The sequence below is a fragment of the Bubalus bubalis genome, chromosome 21 (assembly GCF_019923935.1).
Source record: "Bubalus bubalis isolate 160015118507 breed Murrah chromosome 21, NDDB_SH_1, whole genome shotgun sequence".
NCBI lineage: Eukaryota > Metazoa > Chordata > Mammalia > Artiodactyla > Bovidae > Bubalus > Bubalus bubalis.
In genome coordinates, this window is record NC_059177.1 from 27111717 (window position 1) to 27134473 (window position 22757).

The following is a 22757-nucleotide window of genomic DNA, read 5'->3' on the forward strand; positions in this document are numbered from 1 at the left end:
TGTCCCATCCTGAGGAAATCACATGCTCTTTAGCTGGAAATTTAGAATTGAGACCAAAGACCTAATTTAGTCTTTATCTTCCTGATGTATATTTAGACCATTTTCTACTTTTTCTTTCTTTTTACTAGTCTGTCTTCCTTTGTTTTTGCCATGTGTCATATATAATGCACATCATCATTACCTTGGTTCTGAGATTTCTTTTAGTTCTTTACACCTCAGTTATTCCGAAATTAGAATGCAGATGTTCTAATAATGTGGTAGTAGTCTTCCGCCACTGCCACAAGCCATTAATAAATTGATGATGTGTCATTTAATGCATGGCTTATTCTTTTGCTTTCTGTTTTTATAATGGCAGTGGTTGGTTTTATTCCTGCCATTATATTCTTTGTGTTCTTTTTTTCATACTTGTTGCTCTTTCACTTCTTTCATTTTTGATTTTTTCCTCTCTTTGAATATATATATATATATATATATATATATTTTTAACCTGTATCTTCTCTGAGTATTTTGATAGTTTTCAGGAGACCCTGATTCAATTCTTGGGTCAGGAAAATCCCCTGAAGAGGGGATAGGCTACCCACTCCAGTATTCTTCAGTTTCCCTGGTGGCTTAGTTGGTAGAGAATCCACCTGCAGTGTGGGAGACCTGGGTTCGATCCCTGGGTTGGGAAGATCCCCTGGAGAAGGGCATGGCAACCCACTCCAGTGATCTTGCCTGGAGAATTCCCATGTACAGAGGAGCCTGGCAAGCTGTAGTCCATGGGGTTGCAAATAGTTGAACACTGAGTGATTAAACACAGCATAGCGTATGTGTATATACATACATATATGTATATTTAATTTTCCAGCGTGTAGCTTGGTTTAGATCTCTTAATTTGCTTTGCTTAGAACTTGAAAATTTATTTTGTTATACTTGCACATCCCATAAAGAATTTAGGAAATTTTCGTGTCTCTACTCGTTTTATGTTTGATTTATTTATATTCTTAAAAGGGTAGAAAGGGATTATTTTTGTCTTATTTCTTGAAATACTTTTAATTTCAGGTTGTTCTTTCCTATGAATTTCTGTTTCTGATTTATTGAAGTCACATCTGTTTGCTTGTATTATTCTGAAGATATAGTCAGTTCTCTAAAATGCCATTTTGGCTCTTATAGGCAGTCTTTCTTCCTACTTCCATTTGGTCCTCCCATTTTTATGCTTAAAACTCTTAATAGGTTAGAAAGCAAATTTTGTTCAAAGTCAGCCTTTATACACACATGTCAGTTGATTACCCTGAATTTGCAGAGGTCAGATGCACTTCTCTGATCTACAGGGGAAGGTGCAGTTTCCAGTCTTAATTTTGTATTGCCAGGAGTCTTTCACAAAATATATTATTTCTTCTAACTGTATTTAAGTAGGGTCTTCCTTGGTAGCTCAGCTAGTAAAGAATCCGCCTGCAATGCAGGAGACTCCCATTTGATTCCTGGGTCAGGAAGATCCACTGGAGAAGGAATAGGCTATCCACTCCAGTATTTTGGGGCTTCCCTGGTGGCTCAGCTGATAAAGAATCAGCCTGAAATGTGGCAGACCTGGGTCCAATCCCTGGGTTGGGTAGATTCCGTTGAGAAGAGAAGAGCTACCCACTCCAGTATTCTGTCCTGGAGGATTCCATGGACTATCCCTGGGGTCACAAAAGAGTCAGACACTGAGTGACTTTCACATATTTAAGTATATTTCTTAATACATATAGAAATACTGGAGTATATTTTTACTGCATGCTATACTTTTCTAATATCTGAAAAAGTATCATTAACTTACAAGTTTTTCCTTAGTCTTTTCTTCCAATATCTGAAAAAGTATCATTTACTTACAAGTTTTTCCTCAGTCTATTCTTCCTGGAGAGTGTAACTTGTTTGGAAATAACTTCTGAAAGTATATCATGCCTCTTGCAGTCTGCCCCTACTTCATGGCCAGTAATTTATAGGCAAAGTGGGATTAAGTTGTTGATCCTGGGATTTTATTTTACCCCACTTAGAAGCTAATAAGCTAGCCTGTTGGTCTTTTATGGATGCTACCAGAAGACATGATTTCCTGGGTCAGTAACAAAGAGGTTTATTACTCACCACATAGCAAGCTCCATGCTTCAATTCCCCTTCCTCCCAGGTCCCACAGAGGTGATAGGATTTAGCTAGGATGGATGCTGCATTCTAGGAGGAGCATTGAGATTAGGGAATCCACCTCTTTTATAGCAAGCAGTAAGCAAGCCTGCTTTTCCTAGAGGGAGAGCTGGTCTTATCCTTCCTGGTTGCTCTCTGAAAACATTCATGAGAAATGGGCCAGGTAAAGAATGATTGGGCCTTTCATTTTTGGCAAACCTAGAAAATCTTACAAGGAAGCAAGAGCACATGGAGTGGATTGCTTCTCCCAACCAAATGTTTCTATTTTTCACTTGGTACTACTGTCCTTGGGTTTCTCTTTTGGGTGCATCCCGTCAGGATAAGTGTGGAGAGTAAGGTACAGAATACCTTCCTACTTTTGTTGTGATTTCCCAAGTCCCTTGGGTTTCCCTGCAGTTTATCCTCATCTGCCTCATAAGTTTTATTTTCTCATATGCTTGGCATGTGATTGCTTTTGTGGTTTTTGACATACAGTGATATTCTTTAGTCTTGTTTGCTTTGTAATTTTTTTTGATAGTTTCACATGTGGTTTTTGGAAGTTATGAAGAGCAATATTGGCTATTCTTAGCCTGATGCCTGATTGAGCTGAGAAGATAAAAATGAATTAAAAAAAAAAATTCTCAGCCTAAGGTACAGGCTGAGATACAGGTTTCTGATAAAGAAGCCAAAGAAGATGGCAAAAAGTGGAGAATATTTAATACATCAGAGTTCCAAGTTACAAGGCATTAGAAAGCATTGCTTTCACTTGGAGGCCTTGAAGGGATGTAATACATGCACTAAAAGAAGGGGTTAATAAGGAGACTTGTATTCCTCCAAGTATATCCTTCCCCTGCTCACGACTACAGGGGAGCCGAGCCTGTTTTGTCACAGGTAAACAATTAATGAAGTGTTGCTGCTGAAAAATGTTCTAATTGTTCTATGTTTGCAAACTTAGTAATACTTATTTGTTTCTGTCAGCCATGGAAAAATACATTCAAAATGTTCTTTGTGGAGAAATGAATAAATAACATTATCTTCAATGTGCCACTTTTAACACTGATGAAAATGCAATGAAATTTTATCTTACTGTTCAAGATGCTTAAAAATAGTATTTATAATTAAATGAAGGTGAAAAGCTCATTCATAGTTTAAGCTGCCTGCTTTCCGTAAGCATTCTTTATCCCTTTTAACAGATGCTTTGTGGAACAATCACAAAATTTAGAGAGGGGAAAAATACATGAAGTAATGCAATGTTTGAATTGTAGACATTTTCTTAGTGATTTGCTGTTATGTTGCATGTGTATGATTTTTGAAGCTTGTAAAATGTGTTTCCAGGTGTTTTTGACACAATTTTAATTCCAACCACAAAATGTTAGGACAGTACCTCCAAAACTACAAATATCTTTGCTTTGTTGACAATTAGTTTTACTTCTCTTACTCTTGAATTTCCTGTCATTCTTTGTTAAAATGTTTTCATTTTACCTATTTCAAGGTGCAATACATTTTAATCATGAATTATATTAGACATGCAAATGGTATGGAGAAAAGTATAAAGAATGCCTGTGTAGCTACCACTTATCTTAAGATTTAAAAATTCAGAGTATGATTAAACTTACCTTGTAACTCACCTTGATGACATTTCCTTCTCTCTTAAGCTCCCTCTGAATAGGTGGTCACTGTTCTGAATTATATGTTTTTTTTTAATTGTTTGAAAAATATGTATGTGTTTCTAAGCAACAGATAAAATTTTACCTTTTTAATTTCTAAACTTTTATGTAATGACATCAAGCAGCATTCTTACATCTACACTACTTTTCACATCAGCATTATATTTGTGAATATCTGTTGATATTTGTCAACATTTGTTATTGTTCTATATTTTAAATTGTGCAAATCTATTGAATGCAAAATTGTATTTCACTTTTCAGTTTCCATTTTTATTTTTTAAATAAAATGTAATTTTGGTTTTAATTTGCATTTCTACCTCAGGGACGGGGGAGCCTGGTGGGCTGACGTCTATGGGGTCACACAGAGTCGGACACGACTGAAGTGACTTAGCAGTAGCAGCAAGTTCATTTTAAGATATTTGTTGACCACTTTTATGTTTCTGTTATCTAGATACTTTTTCACTGTATGGTAGTCTTTTTTGTTTTTAAACTTAAGAGTTCTTTGTATAGTCTGGATTAATCCTTTGCCAGTTATGTATGTTTCTCCATTTTAGTGGCTAGGTTTTTTATTTTTCCTTGATGCTGTCAAATGATGAGCAGATGTTCTTAATTTTACATTAAAGTATTGATTTTTTTTATAGCTCATGTTCTCTCATGAGTTGTTTAAATTTTTTTTCTTCCTTACCGTGAAATGGTAAAAACATTTTCTTAAATGTACTTATAAAAGTTTAATATTCTCCTCTTTGCATTTAAGTCTTTAATTATCTAGAATTGGTTTTGTATATCTTGTGAAGTAGATTTACTTGTTTGTTTTATTTCAGAGGGGAATCAACTCTACCAGCTCAGTTGATGGCAATTCTTAACCAACTGTAAAGCTATGTGTGGTCATGTCTCTGGCTTTTTTGGAATTTTGTGTCTGGAAAATCGTATTATTTGAAAATAGTGTGAGTTTTTGGTTCTTTTTATAGCTTTTATGTGAGTGCACTTTCTCTCACCCAGTACAGTGTTGAATAGGTATATTGAGCATGAATATCCTTGTCTTGCTCTTGATTTTCAAGAGTGAATAAGGTTAACATTTCACCATTTGGTGTGATGGTTACTCTAGATTTCATAGATACTCTTTATCAAGTTAAGGCAGTTCTTCTCTGTTAGTTTTTAATCAGGAATTCTTTATTATTGTAAATGCTTTTCCTACATTTACTGAGATAGTCATTCTGTTTTTCTCCTTTAACCTGTTAATACAGTGAACCATTTTTAGTATTAACCAACCTTCTAGTCCTGGGTTAGTTTCAGATTGGCTTTTATGTTTTTTAATACTTGGATGTTATTATCTGTAAGTGTTTAGTATTTTGCACATATATCAATATAGGAGATTTTCTTTCCTTCTCTCATACTCTACTTTTTTGGCTTTAGTATCAAAGTCATTTGTCTCTATAAATGAATAGATGATTACTTCTTATTTTATATTCCCTATAAGATTTTGAAAAATATTGGAATTATCTACTTCTTGAATAAAAAGTAAACATACAAATAAAACTATCTGGGCCTGGAGCTCTCCATTCAGGAAATATTTTAACTATTGATTAAATCATTTGAATAGTTGTAGGACCAGCATACTATCTCTTTCTTTGTGGTATGTTGTGTTTTTTCTTCTAGGAATTATATCCATTTGGTTTTTATTTTCTAATGAATTGCCCAAAAGTTGTTTCGAAGCATCTTCTCAATCTTCTTGTCTGTGTTTTATCAATAGATACATTCTCTATTTCATTCTAAGTATTATTTTAGTATCTTACCTTTCAGAATTTAATGTTATTCCTTGATTTTGAATTTTTATACTATATTTCATTCATTTCACTCAGTTGTTTACTGTTCTTTCCAACTTCTTGGATTATTTGACTGTTCTTTTCTTAATCCCTTAAATTGTGTAGTTAACTCCTTAACATTCCTACCTTTCTTCTGTTCTAATTTAAATATGTCTGACTTTAAATTTTCTCAAAAGCACAGCTTTAGCTGTAAACCAGTGTTCTGACTTGTAGCATATTTATTGGTTCAGTTTTATGGCTTCCTTGGTGGCTCAGACAGCAAAGAATCTGCCTACAATGTGTGATACCCGGATTCAATCCATGGGTTAGAAGGATCCCCTGGAGAAGGGAATGGCAACCCACTCTGTTCTTGCCATGAACAGAGGTGCCTGGGGAGCTACAGTCTCTGGAGTTGCAAAGAGTTGGACATGACTGAGCAACTAACACTTTTCACACTGTCTATAAATTTTATGATTTAATTATTACTTTCTCTTGGATCCATGAATTGTCAGATGTGTGTTTTAAAATTTCCAAACATGTGGAATTTTTCTAGTCATCTTTGGTTACTGATTTCTAACCTAGTAGCCTATTGACAAGAGAAATGTCTTCCTTATGTTCTTTGAGTTAAAGTCCGCAATTGTATTCAATTCATATACATCATTAATGATGCTTTATCTAATTAATCTATCAGTTTCTCTCACAGTGATGGTAGATTTCTGTTTATCCTGATATTTCTGATTATTTTGCTTTTTTTAATTAATATTTTATTGATGTATGAAAGTTTAGAATGGGTATATTTTTGGTCAGTATGAGGTGACCCACTATCTCTAATAAAGCATTTAATAGATAAGTGGTGACCCACTTATCTCTAATAAGGCATTTGCCGTTCGATGCATGATACTGGATGCTTGGGGCTGGTGCACTGGGACGACCCAGAGGGATGGTATGGGGAGGGAGGAGGGAGGAGGGTTTAGGATGGGGAACACATGTATACCTGTGGCGGATTCATTTTGATATTTGGCAAAACTAATATAATTATGTAAAGTTTAAAAATAAATAAAATTTAAAATAAATAAATAAATAAATATTAACATATTAATACAGAAATGTTAATATTTGTGTTCTTTCCTTGGACTGATTGAGAATTTATTTTTCCTTCAGTAACATCAAATGTTATATACTCTACTTATTTTCTTATAATAATCACCCTAGAAAATTTACTAGACATATTTAACAAATTCTAAACTTAATGTCTCCAACAATAGAAAAATTTCCATATTTTAAACTGTATTTCCCTCCTCCTGGATGTTATATTAATATTATTGTTGTCCAGTAGTTTAGTCAAAATTTTTAACACCATTAATTAGATATTATTGCTACTGTTCCTTTTATTTTCTAGTTTTTCTTTTATATCTGAAATAATGTAAGTCTATGCAAACTTCTACATAGTTTGGGAGTTTCTTGCTTGTTTTCAAGAAAAATGTTAGACTTCTGCTCACATCCTTTTTATTTCTCCTTTCCTAGAGGGAACAACTTTCAACTTTTTGATTGGCTCTTATTTACTTTCAACTTTTTGATTGGCTCTTGAAATAATTTGCTTATTTGCTACCTCTTGATTTTTCAATTTTAAGTATTACTGTTGGCCATCAAATTTGGTAGCTGATGCTTTAACACTTTCATACCACTACCTTGCCACCACAGAAATGTAAGGTTGCCTTTCTAAGAGGTTTATGAAAATAACAGCATTTTAAAATGCATAGCTTGCACAAAAACACAAAAATTAAAATTAGGGAAATCCACACTATATTCCATTCACTGTACTTTGATTGGATAGAGTGATGACAAGCCCATTCTTCAACCCAATCCCCATTCAAACCTCCGCAGAGAATAAACATTTCACCTGCCTCCAGTTTCCAGTGGTTAACATTTGAATATGTATTAATTCAGGGCATTTTATTACAGGCGTTTATTGGGTCAGAATTTGAATTAGGTCAATATTCAGTGTTTATATTACTCTGAATTTATAAATGATATTCAGAGCTGACTTTTATAGCACAATAAAATTATGATTGTTTTTCCTTCCATGCATAATTATTTTCCTTCAAATTACTAATCTTACTTTTTAATTTTCCATTTTGCTATGGTCTTATATTTATGTCTGGAGAAGGAAATGGAAACCCACTCCAGTATTCTTGCTTGGAGAATCCCATGGACTCGGGAGCCTGGCAGGCTACAGTCCATAGGGTCACAAGAGTTGGACACGACTTAAGAGACTAGAGAGAGAGAGAGAGAGAGAGAGATACTTACATCAGCCAAAATTTTGACCAGTTTTCTGAATCTCTTCTCAAATTTTTGAGAGGTGTCCAGTATTCTATTTTACCTTCTTGGAGAAATCTTTTTTTGGAGGTTTTGGGGCACTCCAGTTTGGATTTGGTTTTCCTGCACATTAGGGGCAAGGCTGTATTTCCAGGATCTTCCTTCAGCTATAATCCTGTTCTTGGTGTTCAGTGTCTTAGAGCACCGTGTCCTCAAGTATCTCAAGAAAGGATGAAGGATAGCTGTGATTGTTCTGGAGCATATGTTCTAAAAGTTATTATACTGACATGCTTGGTTGAGAGACAGTCCAAACGCCCCCTTGGATGATGAAAGGCTCCATTGGCATTTGGAAGCCTGATGGGAGAAGAGGCCTAAGAGACTGCAGCATCCAGTGTGTGTACATATATATTTACTTAAGCCACCTGTTTCCTCACAAGATCCTCTATAAAATCTGCCAAGTGACCTGTTGGCATCCTATGTTTTACCCTCTCTAGAGAGTTAAGCCTCCTCTGACCTGATGTGGGGTGGTACGTAGGTGGGACAGGGAAGCTGAGTACCTAGCAATTGCTTAAAATTCCAACTTTACTACTTCCTCCCATTCCTTTCCTCACTGTGAATTTAAAGACATCTTTCTCTGTTATGTCAAACCCTCAACACCATCACTTCTGCTTTCTAGTTTCCAAAATTTTATTGCACTTGGCTCTTCTATTACTTGTTTTTGTTGAGTTTGTATCTTCAAAAAATATCTTTACTGCACTTACGTCTTACGTTGGGGAATCTCTCAGAGAAATGGAGAAAGTACAGATGTGTGTGTTTGCCCTAGGAGACTTATTCTTATTTCATATTAGTTTTAGTTGTTTTTTTTTTAGATTTACCCACATTTATCATTTCCTTTGTGCACCATCATTCATGCATCTATGACTTTTTATTTTCTAGAAGTTCATTTTGTGAGTTTCCAATGATGGTCAGTACTCTTTTGTTTTTCTTCTCTTCCCTCTTTTGGTCTTCAGAGAGTGTGTTACTTGCCCTTATTCTTCCAAAAATAATTCTGCTATAAAATGTAATTTTAAAGGTGCAGAGACTGGAGCCAGGCTGTGTGGATTCAAATCCTTCCTCTTAGTGGCCATGTAACTTTGGACAAATATTGAACCTATATTTCCAACTTTTCAGCTGTAAATCAAAGATAACAGTAGAATTTACTTCATCGGGTATGAGGGTTAAACGAGCTACAATATTGTTAAGCATCTGGAGCAGTGCCTGGCACACAGTGCCTGCTGTTCAAAGATAAGCTATTATCATATTTAGACAATTCTAGGTTATGATTCCCAGATCTTGAAATACATGTCTTATGGTAACTGATGATTTCATAGCTGTTACCTCTTCCAGTTTTGTTTGTCTGCTCCTTACTCCTTTTGGTTTTCCTTTATAAGTGTATATTGAAATTTCTCATTTCACCATGTCTGTTAACCTGTCTTTCATGTTTTCTATCTCTGCTTAGTTCTTATCTTCAGTTCACTAATCTTTGTTCTCTGCCTAATTTACTATTAAACTGTCCTTTGAGTTTTAATTTCAGTGGTTATGTTTTTCTTGTCTAGACTTTCTGTCTGATTGTTTTCCATATGTTTCTGTTCTCTCCTTAGAGCATCCTGTTTTTTCTGAGGATTTGACACCCATCTTCATTTTTTTATTACTTCAATTGTTTAAAGTTTATTTAGGTGTTCTTTCGTTATGTTGTTCTGTAAGCTCAGGATATCATTGATGTTAACCTGTGATTTGTTGATCTGTTCACTCTCATTTGTAGAACATATTACCATTTTTGTAATGTTTGATGTGAATCTGATCTTTAGGAGAATTTCCCCTCCCATGTCAACATGAGATTGTTCTTAACCTTGGTTGAAGAAGTGTCCATACCCAACAGCTTTTGTGGGTTTCCCCAGGAACCAGGGATATAACCAGCCTGGAGAGTGTATTATGTTAATGTATTGGCTCAATGTAGCCTACCATCTATAGTCACTTTTTCTTATCAGTCACCTGTAAAAATGAATTTGTAGATACTGCAGCATCACTTTTAGGAAAAGTAGGGTTGGCGGGTTCCTGCAAACCTTGGGCTGTATGGTTTTCATCCACCATTCAATACATAACCTTGTTTTATGGATGTTTCTGTTTAAAGGTGTCTTATGTAATAAACATTGTTGGTTTGCTAACATTAACCTTATAGTCAGGAACCCTGTAACTCAAGCCTGAACAAAACTCTGCTAACATGGGTTTTTCTTCATAAGACCAGCACGGCCTCCTTGTGCTTGAGATTAGATAACGTTTCAGCATTATGCTTTAGTTCCAGTTTAAACAGCAGAGTCAACAGAAAGCACAAAGATGCCAAAAAAAAAAAAAAAAAAAAAGGCACTAAGTGTGTAGGAAAAAGGACCCTTTTTTACAATTAGAGTAAACAAGGTAAACTGAAACAAGGCAGAGAGCATTGCTGCCTTCCACCTCAGCTGGAAACGTGCACCTGGAGTGATTCGGATTTTTCACCACTTTGAGCATATCTGAGAGTGACCACAAAAGTGCACAAATACTGATTAAGGCTTTACAAATACATTTTAGGGAGCAGGTGAATTCACAAATATGAAATCCACAAATGAGGATCTATTATATGTAAAATGCGTATGAAACCCTGAATCATGTGAGATATATGCCCCCAATCATGAATTCTTCATTGAAGTAGTCGCTCCCTCCAAGTCTCCCACCTCACTGCAACCTCACTCCAAAAAGTAAATGAAGGACAGATTAACTCCCTAGCCTTCTCTCTAAGTTTGTGGGTGGGTTTAAGCATGAGTGCAGCCCTTAAAGCACGAATGTGTGTTCAGTTGCTCAGTTGTGTCCAATTCTCTGCAATCCCATGGACTGTAGCCCACCAGGCTTTGCTGTCCATGGAATTTCCCAGGCAAGAATCCTGGTGAGGGTTGCTATTTCCTCCTGAAGGAGGTTTTCCTGACCCAGGGATAAAACTTGCATCTCCTGCATTGACAGGCATATTCTTTACCACTGAGTCACCTTGGAAACCCAGCTATGTCTGAAAGGACTCCTTTTCAAATATCCAGCTCCTGAGCCCAGGACCTCCTCATCTCCTGTTTCCACAAGGGCAATTAAACCTATGCCATCAGATTGCCGAGACTGATCTCCCATTCCCCACACCTTTCTGCTGCCCTGGCTGTCACAGCCTAGGCTGTAGAATTAATCATTCTGCTTTGCAACTTACTTTGTTTGCTCAGCTTTACATTAAACTAAATTTTTGTTGTATTTTAACCAGCATTGCAAAGCAATTTTTGGAACTCAAAATCTCCTACCATTTTTTTGTGCTTTATATTTCTATTCAGTTGGATTACTTAGGAAGATAATGTTCATGAGTGAAGCCATCTTTGTGTAAGCATTAAGAATAGTGAGATCTGGAATGGATCAGAGGCCATGACGTGCTCTTCCTATAGGGGGTGCTCACTGTGCAGCCATCCAGTCTTTTCTAAATAATGGATTCTGGGTTATTCTGAAAAGCAATCAGAATTTCACTCATTTGCTATTAATGAGTGAAATAATGAATAAAATAATGAATGAACTATTCATGATTTCATGAGTGAATTAATGAGTGAAATAATGAGTGAGAAATGCAGAAACAGTGTTACTGTTGGGGTGCAGCCCACAGGTCTACAAATCCTGTGTTTGCCCAGGTTCAAGACCCAAGAAAGAGCCCGGAGTCAGTGACAGAGACATCAGTAGTTTACTGGATGGGGAATCTGACATGTCTGAAACAAAGTCCTGGAGTGATACCCCTCAATCTTCTGCAGAAGGCAGGCAGGACTTGGTGGGAGTCTTTACTCCTGGGGAGAAGAGGAGATTGCCAGTTAGAGGGAAATTGATGCCAGGTTGGCTTTTCGGTCACCAGGGAGACTAGCATAAGAGCAAGCCCCTCACCACTTCTTTGATAAGTACAATCTCTAGCTGGGGCCTGGGCCAGAAAGGTCAGTCAGGAGAATATAGGAGAATCAGGTACTGATTGAGCTGGGTCTGTACAGAGAGCAGGAGAATAGCCTGACCATACAGTTACCAAAGCTGATCACTTTTCAGAATAACCCAGGATCCATTATTTACATACAGTGTTTTGACCTTTTACATATTAGAGACTAAGTTTAATTTTTACAAAACACTGCATGGGTCAACCCTATCTGCAGCAGGCAAGTAAAAGTCAAATATAGCCCAGGGGTTGTCATTAATGACTTCCAACCTAGATGTTGAGAACAGATGCTCTCAACACATAAAAAATGTTACACTGGATTATGAAATGTTCTTACCTCTGTCTCTTAAGAAGATATTTAAGAGCTCATTTCTTCAGCCCAAAGCTTCTTTTTCCCTTTTTATCCCCTTTTAACTTCTGTCCATTTGCAATCTTTGTATAAAACATAAATTGACTATATTCCCACTACAAAAGGTTACTTCTTCCTCTTTAAAAACACATAAGAGACTTAGAAAAGTAAATGTGAAGAAAGATTAAAAAAGTGCAAAAATTTTGAAGGATGAATCCCAGAGTGGCTGGCTGTATCTGAAAAGAAAAATTACTAAAGACTAATTAGCTAAAATTGTTCTGTTATAATTAGTAGGAGCTTAGTTTGCTGTGAGTTACAGGCAGTGCTATTTCTCGTAACTAAAAGTGAAGCTAAAAAAATAAATTTCATCTTTGAACACAAAGACTTTGATGAAGTTCAAAGCTACTTTGCTCTGATGGTTTAACAACAAGTTAAATTTCAAACAAAAGGCTGTAACTTTATCAGTAGTCTGTTCATTCTCTCTGAATTTGAAAAGCAAATGTTTTAGTCAAACACAATACATTTCAACCTAGTCACATGGGAAGGTTGTGAGCTTTAAAACTAAGATTCTGTTAAAGTCAGTGTTTTTTCAGTAACTTCTCAGTCTGTGTATTTTATGTTTTTCCATGTAAATGGAATATACTTGTTGTTTGCCTTTGAATCATGAAAGGTTTTAGTTTATAAAATAACTGCTGATATCTTAGGACATTTATGAAATATTATTTCACTTCTACATTTTGGGGCCAAAGCTAGTTGGAAGATTGCACTGACAAGTGTCTTAATCTAAGTTTCCACTGGGTTTGCTGTGTTTACAATTCAGTTCTCTTGTTTTTGAGGAGCTTAATGTGAAAATGTTTACCACTATACCACCAACACGGGAAAGCTACCACAAACCTAGACAGTGTGTTGAAAAGCAGAGACATTAATCTGCCAACAAAGGTCCATATAATCCAGGCCATAGTCTATCCGGTGGTCATGTATGGTTGTGAGAGCTGGGAAGGTAGAGCACCAAAGAATTGATCCCTTCAAACTGTGATGCTGGAGAAGACTGCTGAGAGTCCCTTGCACAGCAAGGAGATTGAACCTGTCAATCTTAAAGGAAATCAACCCTGAATACGCATTTGAAGGACTTATGCTGAAGCGGAAGATCTGCTATTTTGGTCACCTGATGTATTCTTGTCTTAAGAACCCCATGAACAGTATGAAAAGGCAAAATGATAGGATACTGAAAGAAGAACTCCCCAGGTCAGTAGATGCCCAATATGCTACTGGAGATCAGTGGAGAAATAACTCCAGAAAGAATGAAGGGATGGAGCCAAAGCAAAAACAATACCCACTTGAGGATGTGACTGGTGATAGAAGCAAGGTTCGATGCTGTAAAGAGCAATATTCCATAGGAACCTGGAATGTTAGGTCCAAGAATCAAGGCAAATTGGAAAGAGTCAAACAGGAGATGGCAAGAGTGAACGTTGACATTCTAGGAATCAGCAAACTAAAATGGACTGGAATGGGTGAATTTAACTCGGATGACCATTATATCTACTACTGTGGGCAGGAATCCCTTAGAAGAAATGGAGTAGCCATCATGGTCAACAAAAGTGTCTAAAATGTAGTGCTTGAATGCAATCTCAAAAACGACAGAATGATCTCTGTTTGTTTCCAAGGCAAACCATTCAATATCACAGTAATCCAAGTCTATGCCCCAACCAGTAACACTGAAGAAGCTGAAGTTGAATGGTTCTATGAAGATTTACAAGACCTTTTAGAACTAACACCCAAAAAGATGTCCTTTTCATTACAGGGAACTGGAATGCGAAAGTAGGAAGTCAAGAAGCACCTGGGGTAACAGGAAAATTTGGCCATGGAGTACGGAATGAAGCAGGGCAAAGGCTAATAGAGTTTTGCCAAGAGAACGCACTGGTCATAGCAAACACCCTCTTCCAACAACACAAGAGAAGACTCTACACACGAACATCACCAGATAGTCAACACCAAAATCAGATTGATTATATCCTTTGCAGCCAAAGATGGAGAAGCTCTATACAGTCAGCAAAAACAAGACCAGGAGCTGATTGTGGCTCAGACCATGACCTACTTATTGCCAAATTCAGACTTAAATTGAAGAAAGTAGGGAAAACCACTAGACCATTCAGGTATGACCTAAATCAAATCCCTTATGATTATACAGTGGAAGTGAGAAATAGATTTAAGGGCCTAGATCTGATAGATAGAGTGCCTGATGAACTATGGATGGAGGTTCATGACGTTGTACAGGAGACAGGAATCAAGACCATCCCCATGGAAAAGAAATGCAAAAAAGCAAAATGGCTGTCTGGGGAGGCTTTACAAATAGCTGTGAAAAGAATAGAAGTGAAAAGCAAAGGAGAAAAAGAAAGATATAAGCATCTGAATGCAGAGTTCCAAAGAATAGCAAGGAGAGACAAGAAAGCTTTCCTCAGCGATCAATGCAAAGAAATAGAGGAAAACAACAGAATGGGAAAGACTAGAGATCTCTTCAAGGAAATCAGAGATACCAAGGGAATATTTCATGCAAAGATGGGCTTGATAAAGGACAGAAAACGTATGGACCTAACAGAAGCAGATGATATTAAGAAGAGGTGGCAAAGAATACACAGAAGAACTGTACAAAAAAGGTCTTCACGACCCAGATAATCACGATGATGTGATCACTCACATTCATCTAGAGCCAGACATGCTGGAATGGGAAGTCAAGTGGGCCTTAGGAAGCATCACTACGAACAAAGCTAGTGGAGGTGATGGAATTCCAGTTGAGCTATTTCAAATCCTAAAAGATGATGCTGTGAAAGTGCAGCACTCAATATGTCAGCAAATATGGAGAACTCAGCAGTGGCCACAGGACTGGGAAAGGTTAGTTTTCATTCCAATCCCAAAGAAAGGCAATGCCAAAGAATGCTCAAACTACCACACAATTGCATTCTTCTCACACACTAGTAAAGTAATGCTCAAAATTCTCCAAGCCAGGCCTCAGCAATACATGAACGGTGAACTTCCAGATGTTCAAGCTGGTTTTAGAAAAGGCATAGGAACCAGAGATCAAATTACCAACATCCACTGGATCATGGAAAAAGCAAGAGAGTTCCAGAAAAACATCTATTTCTGCTTTATTGACTATGCCAAAGCCTTTGACTGTGTGGATCACAATCAACTGTGCCAAATTCTGAAGAGATGGGAATGTCAGACCACCAGATCTGCCTCTTGAGAAACCTGTATGCAGGTCGGGAAGCAACAGTTAGAACTGGACATGGAAAAACAGACCAGTTCCCAATAGGAAAAGGAGTATGTCAAGGCTGTATATTGTTACCCTGCTTAATTAACTTACATGCAGATTACATCATGAGAAATATTGAGCTGGAGGAAGCACAAACTACAATCAAGATGGCTGGGAGAAAGATCAGTAACCTCAGATATGCAGATGACACCACCCTTATGGCAGAAAGTGAAGAAGAACCTAAAGCCTCTTGATGAAAGTGAAAGAGGAGAGTGAAAAAGTTGGTTTAAAGCTCAGAATTCAAAAACTAAGATCAAGGCATCCAGTCCCATCACTTCATGGCAAATAGACAGGGAATCAGTGGCTGACTTTATTTTTTTGGGCTCCAAAGTCACCGCAGATGGTGATTGCAGCCATGGAATTAAAAGATGCTTACTCCTTCGAAGGAAAGTTATGACCAACCTGGACAGCATATTAAAAAGTAGAGACAAAGGTGTGTCTAGTCAAGGCTTGGTTTTTCCAGTAGTCATGTATGGATGTGAGAGTTGTACCATAAAGAAAGCTGAGGGCAGAAGAATTGATGCTTTTGAACTGTGGTGTTGGGGAAGACTCTTGAGAGTCCCTTGGACTGCAAGGAGATCCAACCAGTCCACCCTAAAGGAGACCAGTCCTGGGTGTTCATTGGAAGGACTGATGTTGAAGCTGAAATTCCAATACTTTGGCCCCCTGATGCGAAGAGTTGACTCATTGGAAAAGACCCTGATGCTGGGAGAGATTGAAGGCGGGAGGAGAAGGGGACGACAGAGGATGAGATGATTGGATGGGATCACTGACTCAATGGACATGGGTTTGGGTGGACTCTGGGAGTTGGTAATGGACAGAGAGGCCTGTTATGCTGCGGTTCATGGGGTCACAAAGAGTCAGACATGACTGGGCGACTGAACTGAGCTGAACTGATACAGAGTACATCATGTGAAATATCAGGGTCGATAAAATACAAGCTGGAATCAAGATTGCTGGGAGAAATATCAATAACTTCAGATATGCAGATGACTTCCCCTTTAAGGCAGAAAGCAAGGAGGAACTAAAAAATCCTCTTTATGAATTTGAAAGAGAAGAGTGAAAAAGCTTGCTTAAAACTCAGCATTTAAAAAAATGAAGATCATGGCATCCAGTCCCATCTCATGGAAAACAGGTGGGGAAACAATGGAAACAGTGACAGAGTTTATTTTCTTGGTGTCTCAAGTCACTGCAGATGGTGACTGCAGCCATGAAATCAAAAGATTCTTGCTCCTTGGAAGAAAAGCTATGACCCACCTAGGCAGCATATTAAAAAGCAGAAACATTACTTTGCCAACAAAGGTCCATATAGTCAAGGCGATGTTTTTTCCAGTAGTCATGTGTGGATGTGAGAGTTGGACCACAAAGAAGGCTGAGTGCTGAAGAATTCATGCCTTTGAACTATGGTGTTGGAGGAGACTCTTGAGAGTCCCTTGGACTGAAGGAGATCCAACCAGTCAATCCTAAAGGAAATCAACCCTTAATATTCATTGGAAAGACTGACACTGAAGCTGAAACTCCAATACTTTGGCCACCTGATGCCAAGAGCTGACTCATTAGAAAAGACCTTGATGCCAGGAAAAATTGAAGGCAGGAGGAGAAGGGGACGACAGAGAACAAGATGGTTGTATGGCCTTATCAACTCAATGGACATAGTTTGAGCAAGCTCTGGGAGATGCTTAAGTACAGGAAAGCCTGGAGTGTTGCAGTCCATGGGGTCACAAAGAGTCAGACAGTACTGAGTGACTGAACAGCAATAACAGATTTATGACATCTTCTATAAGTAACTAGAAAAGTATCTCTTCCATCTGGTGTGATAATAATAGAGCAATCTATCAGCCTGATTGTCATGCATGTTTGTTCAGGCCAGGCCTTGCCCAGAGGCACTTTGATGAAGTCTAACTAAGGCTTCCTTTTCCATTGAGACATGCTGCCCTTGTTCTGGCTGGGTCTGCATGGGGGACAAGGTGACTTATTGTCTTATCCAGAAGAGGGAGCTTTTTACAGTTCTTACCCAGACATTATATATGTCACGATGGTTCTGTCAATAGCTAGGGGTGTTTTGAGTTGAGACAATGGACAGATTTAATTGGTATTACTTTATAACTGCTTCATTGAGATATAATTCACATTACCAAACAATTTCCCTTTTAAAGACTATAATTCAGTGATTTACAGTATATTCACAGAGTTTTTAAATATATAAATTCATTCATGTGTTGTGTACGATATACATGTTCACCACCAGCACAATCAATTTTAGAACATTTTTATAATCCCACAAAGAAACTGTACCCTTTTAGCAGTCATTCTCTATTTCCTCCCAAGAGTCCTCCTCCTGGAAATCACTCGTCTACTTTCTATCTCCATGGATTTCCCTGTTTTGAACATTTTATATAAATGGAGTAAGACTATATATGGTCATTTTTCATTGACTCTTTTTATCTGGTATAATGTCTTGGAGCTTCATCTATATTGTAAAATACATCAGTAGTTCATTCCTTTCTATCGCTGAATAGTATTCCTTCTGTGGATATATCACTTGCTGTTTACTGTTTCAGTAGTTGATGGTCATTAGGGTTGTGTTCACATTAAGGGATATTATACCTAATGCTGCTGTAAACATTTGTGTACAAGTTTTCTTGTAGACAGTTTTCATTTCTATTGTATTTGTAACTAGGACTGAAATCACTACACTATATGATAACCTATATTTCACCTCCTAAGGAGATGTGCCATACTGTTTCACAAAGTCACTGCAGCACTTAACGGTCCCATTAGCAGTGTATGAAGGTTCCAGTTTTCCCCAGGCTAGCCAACATGTGTTACATTTGTCCTTTGGAGTACAATGGTCCTAGTGGGTATGAAGTCACATCTCATTGTGGTTTTGATGTTCATCTCCCTGATGACTAGTGATTCAAACCTGCTTTCATGTATTTATTGGCCATTTCTCTGGTTTGGGAAAAGGTCTGTTTATATCCTTTGCTCATATTCTAATTGGGTTATTTGTCTTACTAAGTTCTATAAATTATTTATACATACTAGATATAAGAAGTCCTTTGTCAGATTCATGTAATGTTTCCTAACAGTCTATTGATAAGATGAATTTTTTAGTCACCTCTTTATTTTTATTTTTGTGTGTTATTTAGCTTTATTTTTTAAATTTATTTTTAACTGGGGGATCATTGCTTTATAATATTGTGTTGGTTTCTATACATCATACATCATTAAATTTCTGAGGTCAGTGGTAGAAATGTGCAATTAGTAGGCTGAAAAGGTTGAAAGTCATCCAGCAGGGTTAACATGAAATATTTCAGATACTATAGTAATCAAACAATGTGATAGAATAGAATTAATTCAAGATTAGATGTGGAAGATCTTGGTTCTAGTTCTGGCTCAGCCACTATGTGGGAATCACTTGACCACCCTGGGCTTTAATTGCTTTATTTGTAAGGAAGAATTTAGCCCCTAAAAGACTCTCCTTCTTATATTGTATAATTCTAAGTTTAGAAGTTAAGCTGAAGAGAATGAACCTAGTTTTCCTTTCCAGGCAAAGATTCTAACTTTGGGATTTTGAAACAACTGAGAGTTTGGATGAAATATCTTTCGCCTCTTCTTTTTTTGTTGAGAACTCTCCAAATGTCAGGGTACTAACAAGGGTTCTTAGAATCCCCTTGCATTTCTCCCTTCCAAGAAGTCTTGTTGAAACTAAGAACCAAATAATAGGCTTATAAACTGTTTCTATAAAATGATCCACAGTTTGAACAATAATGTTAAATTCCTCCAGAATCTATGGTCTCAAGGAGACTCATCTGTTATGTGGAGGCTGACGATTGGAAGTGGCTCTTGTTTGCTATAACCACAGGTTGTTACTCTGGAAAGTCTAGGTACTTCCCTCTTCCTGTATTGAAATTTAGTAGCATTCTTAGAAATCCAGTTGATGGTTAATATATTTTTCTTTCTTTCTTTCTTTTTTTTTTTTTTTTTGCTTTTTTCTCAGCGGAGGTTTGTCTTATCCAGTTAGTTTTGGTTAATGCCATCATTAAAAAATTTGACCAGTTAATTGTATGAATTCAAATAGAATATTTCCATCAGACATGTTGCTATTGAAATAGAGTTGTCTCATCAGCATGGGCCAATCACTGGATGTTATATAAAATTCATTAAGTTAGACTCTTTGATAATGATGGAAATATATCTCATGCGTGAGCATCTAAAAGATTTCTAATCTCTTAATTACATATATAATTTAGTTTTTATTACATTTCTTTAAAAAATAATTTAAATCTATTATATTAAGCCTTGTTTGGACTTTAGTCCCCTTCCCTTTTTTGTCCATTATCTGCCATGGAAAACTTCTATAGTCAAGATTTTGCTTGAGTAGCAATAGCATTTTAACTTGCTATAAATATTTTTGAATGCAAAGCATGTTGATTACATCATGGTAGGGATCAAAGAAAAAATGCTGCTTAACTTTTAATGAAGCTGATTCAAATTGCTTTCAAATTAAATGCAATATATTCATTATATAGATGCTATATATATATATATATGCTGTAATATATGTACATATGCATATGAAATCCTGTCTTGTCAGAATGCAGTATCCCAGAAACTTGGAAATTTCTCAAAGCTGGCAATATCATCAGCCCATTTGGCCATTGGATTAACTGGCATTCTTTCATATGGATTTTTTTCTGTTCATACAGTAGGAGTAGATTGGGTATTTCTCTGGATATATCAGTTTTATTTCCTTGAACCTCAGAGAAGTTCTTGCTTAGAAATCATATGCCTGTTGTTTTGTTTTACTTTCCCTCTTTGGTCACTGTAGGAGTGTTCCTTTATTGCTGCTCTGTTGGGATTTTTTTTTTAATCACTTCTTCTTAAGGACTCTGAAAGCAATTTCCTGTCTATAGTAGAACTGTTATGGCTTGTCTGCGAAAGAAAGTGTTGCCTGGTGAAGGAAGCAGCTGCTTGGGTGGTGTATTTAAAGTTGAAACCAAATGGCTTGTGAAAAGGCTGGAATTGAACTCAAGCATTTAATTTAGGATAAGGCACTATTATATGTGTATGGTGTTTCATAGTATATCGTGTACCATAATTTTTTAGGCTGTTGTATTTCCTTGCTGCAGCATGCTAAAAATATTCTATAATTTCTTCTTCTACAGGAGCATCTATTTAATTGAGTTCTGGTTTAATGCTCATCCATTATACTGCTGTGATTCTATTTTGCAAATGTTGAAAAATGTCTTTAAAATCACACCTGAAGTCCTGTAATTTTCAGAGTAATGATCTCTTTTGGAGGATTTTTCTCTTCTTCCTCCTTTCCTTTATTTTTGTTCAATTTGGAGTTACAACTTTAAAAATCAAAATTGCTTTTATAAGCATATAATACTTCACTGTACATCTTTTCAGTATTCTAGTTTGGTAAATCATCTCCTGTTTGTCAGTTTTAAAATGATTTGATTTGCGAAACACATTATTCTTTTTGTTTTGTGAATTATCTGCCCTAAGTTTTCTGTAATAGAGGGAAGAATATGCTATTCAAGAGTTCATTATATCTTTTAAAAAATTCTGTTTGCTTATAGATCATGCTTAAGAGTGTTTTATTTCAAAATCTCAAAGGATAGTACTTTATAAAATTTATTATTTTGTCACTTCAGTTATTTGATTTGGTAAAGCTATTGATAAAAATTTCCTACTGTGAACATTAATCAGTTTTTCTTTCTTATATGTGCAGATTATGATTAACAATGCTGTCTGTGACTTTCACACTAAATTTGTATCCCTTCTCAAAAACACTAATATGTTAATGGTTTAATGTCAATAGGTAATATTCATTTCTTTAGCGTATCTTTTTAATCCATAGTATCTTGATTGTGACTTTATCAAGTTCACATTTTTAATGGTAACTAACTTCTCATATTATTAAATTTGTTTTAATGTATACACTGAAAATGTTTCCTAAAAATCTATAGCTCCAGGTTTTTCAGTAGATAACTTATTAATAAAATGCCTCCCTCAACCCAGGATTTTTAGATAAATTTTCCCCCATGACAACTCAATGAGACTTGAATCTCCTATCAGAGGAGATATTAATGATAAGGCATATAACTATACATATTACAATTTTCTCACCTATCAAAATAGTTATATCTCCTAATGAATAATAATAGTTAGCATAAATTTTAGTAGGTGATCTCAATTTCATTATTATATTTCCCTGTCTTTCTTTATTATAAATTTCTTTGTTGCTGCTAAGTCGCTTCAGTCGCGTCCGACTTTGTGCGACCCCATAGAAGGCAGCCCACCAGGCTCCCCCATCCCTGGGATTCTCCAGGCAAGAACACTGGAGTTGGTTGCCATTTCCTTCTCCAATGCATGAAAGTGAAAAGTGAAAGTGAAGTCGCTCAGTTGTGTCCGACTCTGTGCGACCCCATAGACAGCAGCCCACCAGGCTCCTCCGTCCATGGGATTTTCCAGGCAAGAGTACTGGAGTCGGGTGCTATTGCCTTCTCCAAATTTCTTTGTTAGTAATGTTTTAATCATGGATTTTTTTTTTTTAAACATTGTTCCACTAGTGTCAACACTTCAAAATATTTTTGCCTTGAGTAGATCCTGAGTTCCTCTGCAAGGAGTTCATTGTCCAGTAAGACTAATGTTTAAGCCGCTTGGCATGTTTATCTTCTCCTGTTGTCTCGTGTGTGTATGTGCGTGTGTTTCTGCTTAGTTGTGTCTGACTCTTTGTGACCCCTTGAACTGTAGCCTTCCAGGTTCCTCTGTCCATGGAATTTTACTTGAAGAATCCTGGAATGGATTGCCATTTCCTCCTCCAGGCAATCTTCCCAACCCAGGGACTGGACCCGCATCTCCTGTGTCTCCTGCACTGCTGGCGGATTCTTTACCACTGAGCCACCAGGGAAGCCCCTGCTGTCTGTTACTGCTCCCTAACTGGCCTCTGCTCCTGCCAGGAGTCTCTTGCCCTCCCACCAAACTCACTTAGTGCTATCGTTCTCTCCTGTTGGCAGTGTCTTTCTATTTCTTTTCAGACCCCACTTATTTTAGCTTGGACTCTTTCAGTGACAAGTGATACAAACTCAAATCAGAACTGGCTTAAGCTCCAAAGGGGATTCTTGGCTCCTGCAGCTGAAAAGTCCTAAGTCAACTGGCTTTA

At 36.9% G+C, this 22757-nt stretch overlaps 1 protein-coding gene across 5 annotated transcripts in view; it reads left to right on the forward strand.

Annotated features, from left to right (window-relative positions):
• Positions 1 to 22757, forward strand: part of CNTN3 (contactin 3) — a 393129-nt gene that overhangs the window by 147791 nt on the left and 222581 nt on the right. The gene's annotated exons all lie outside the window — the stretch shown is intronic.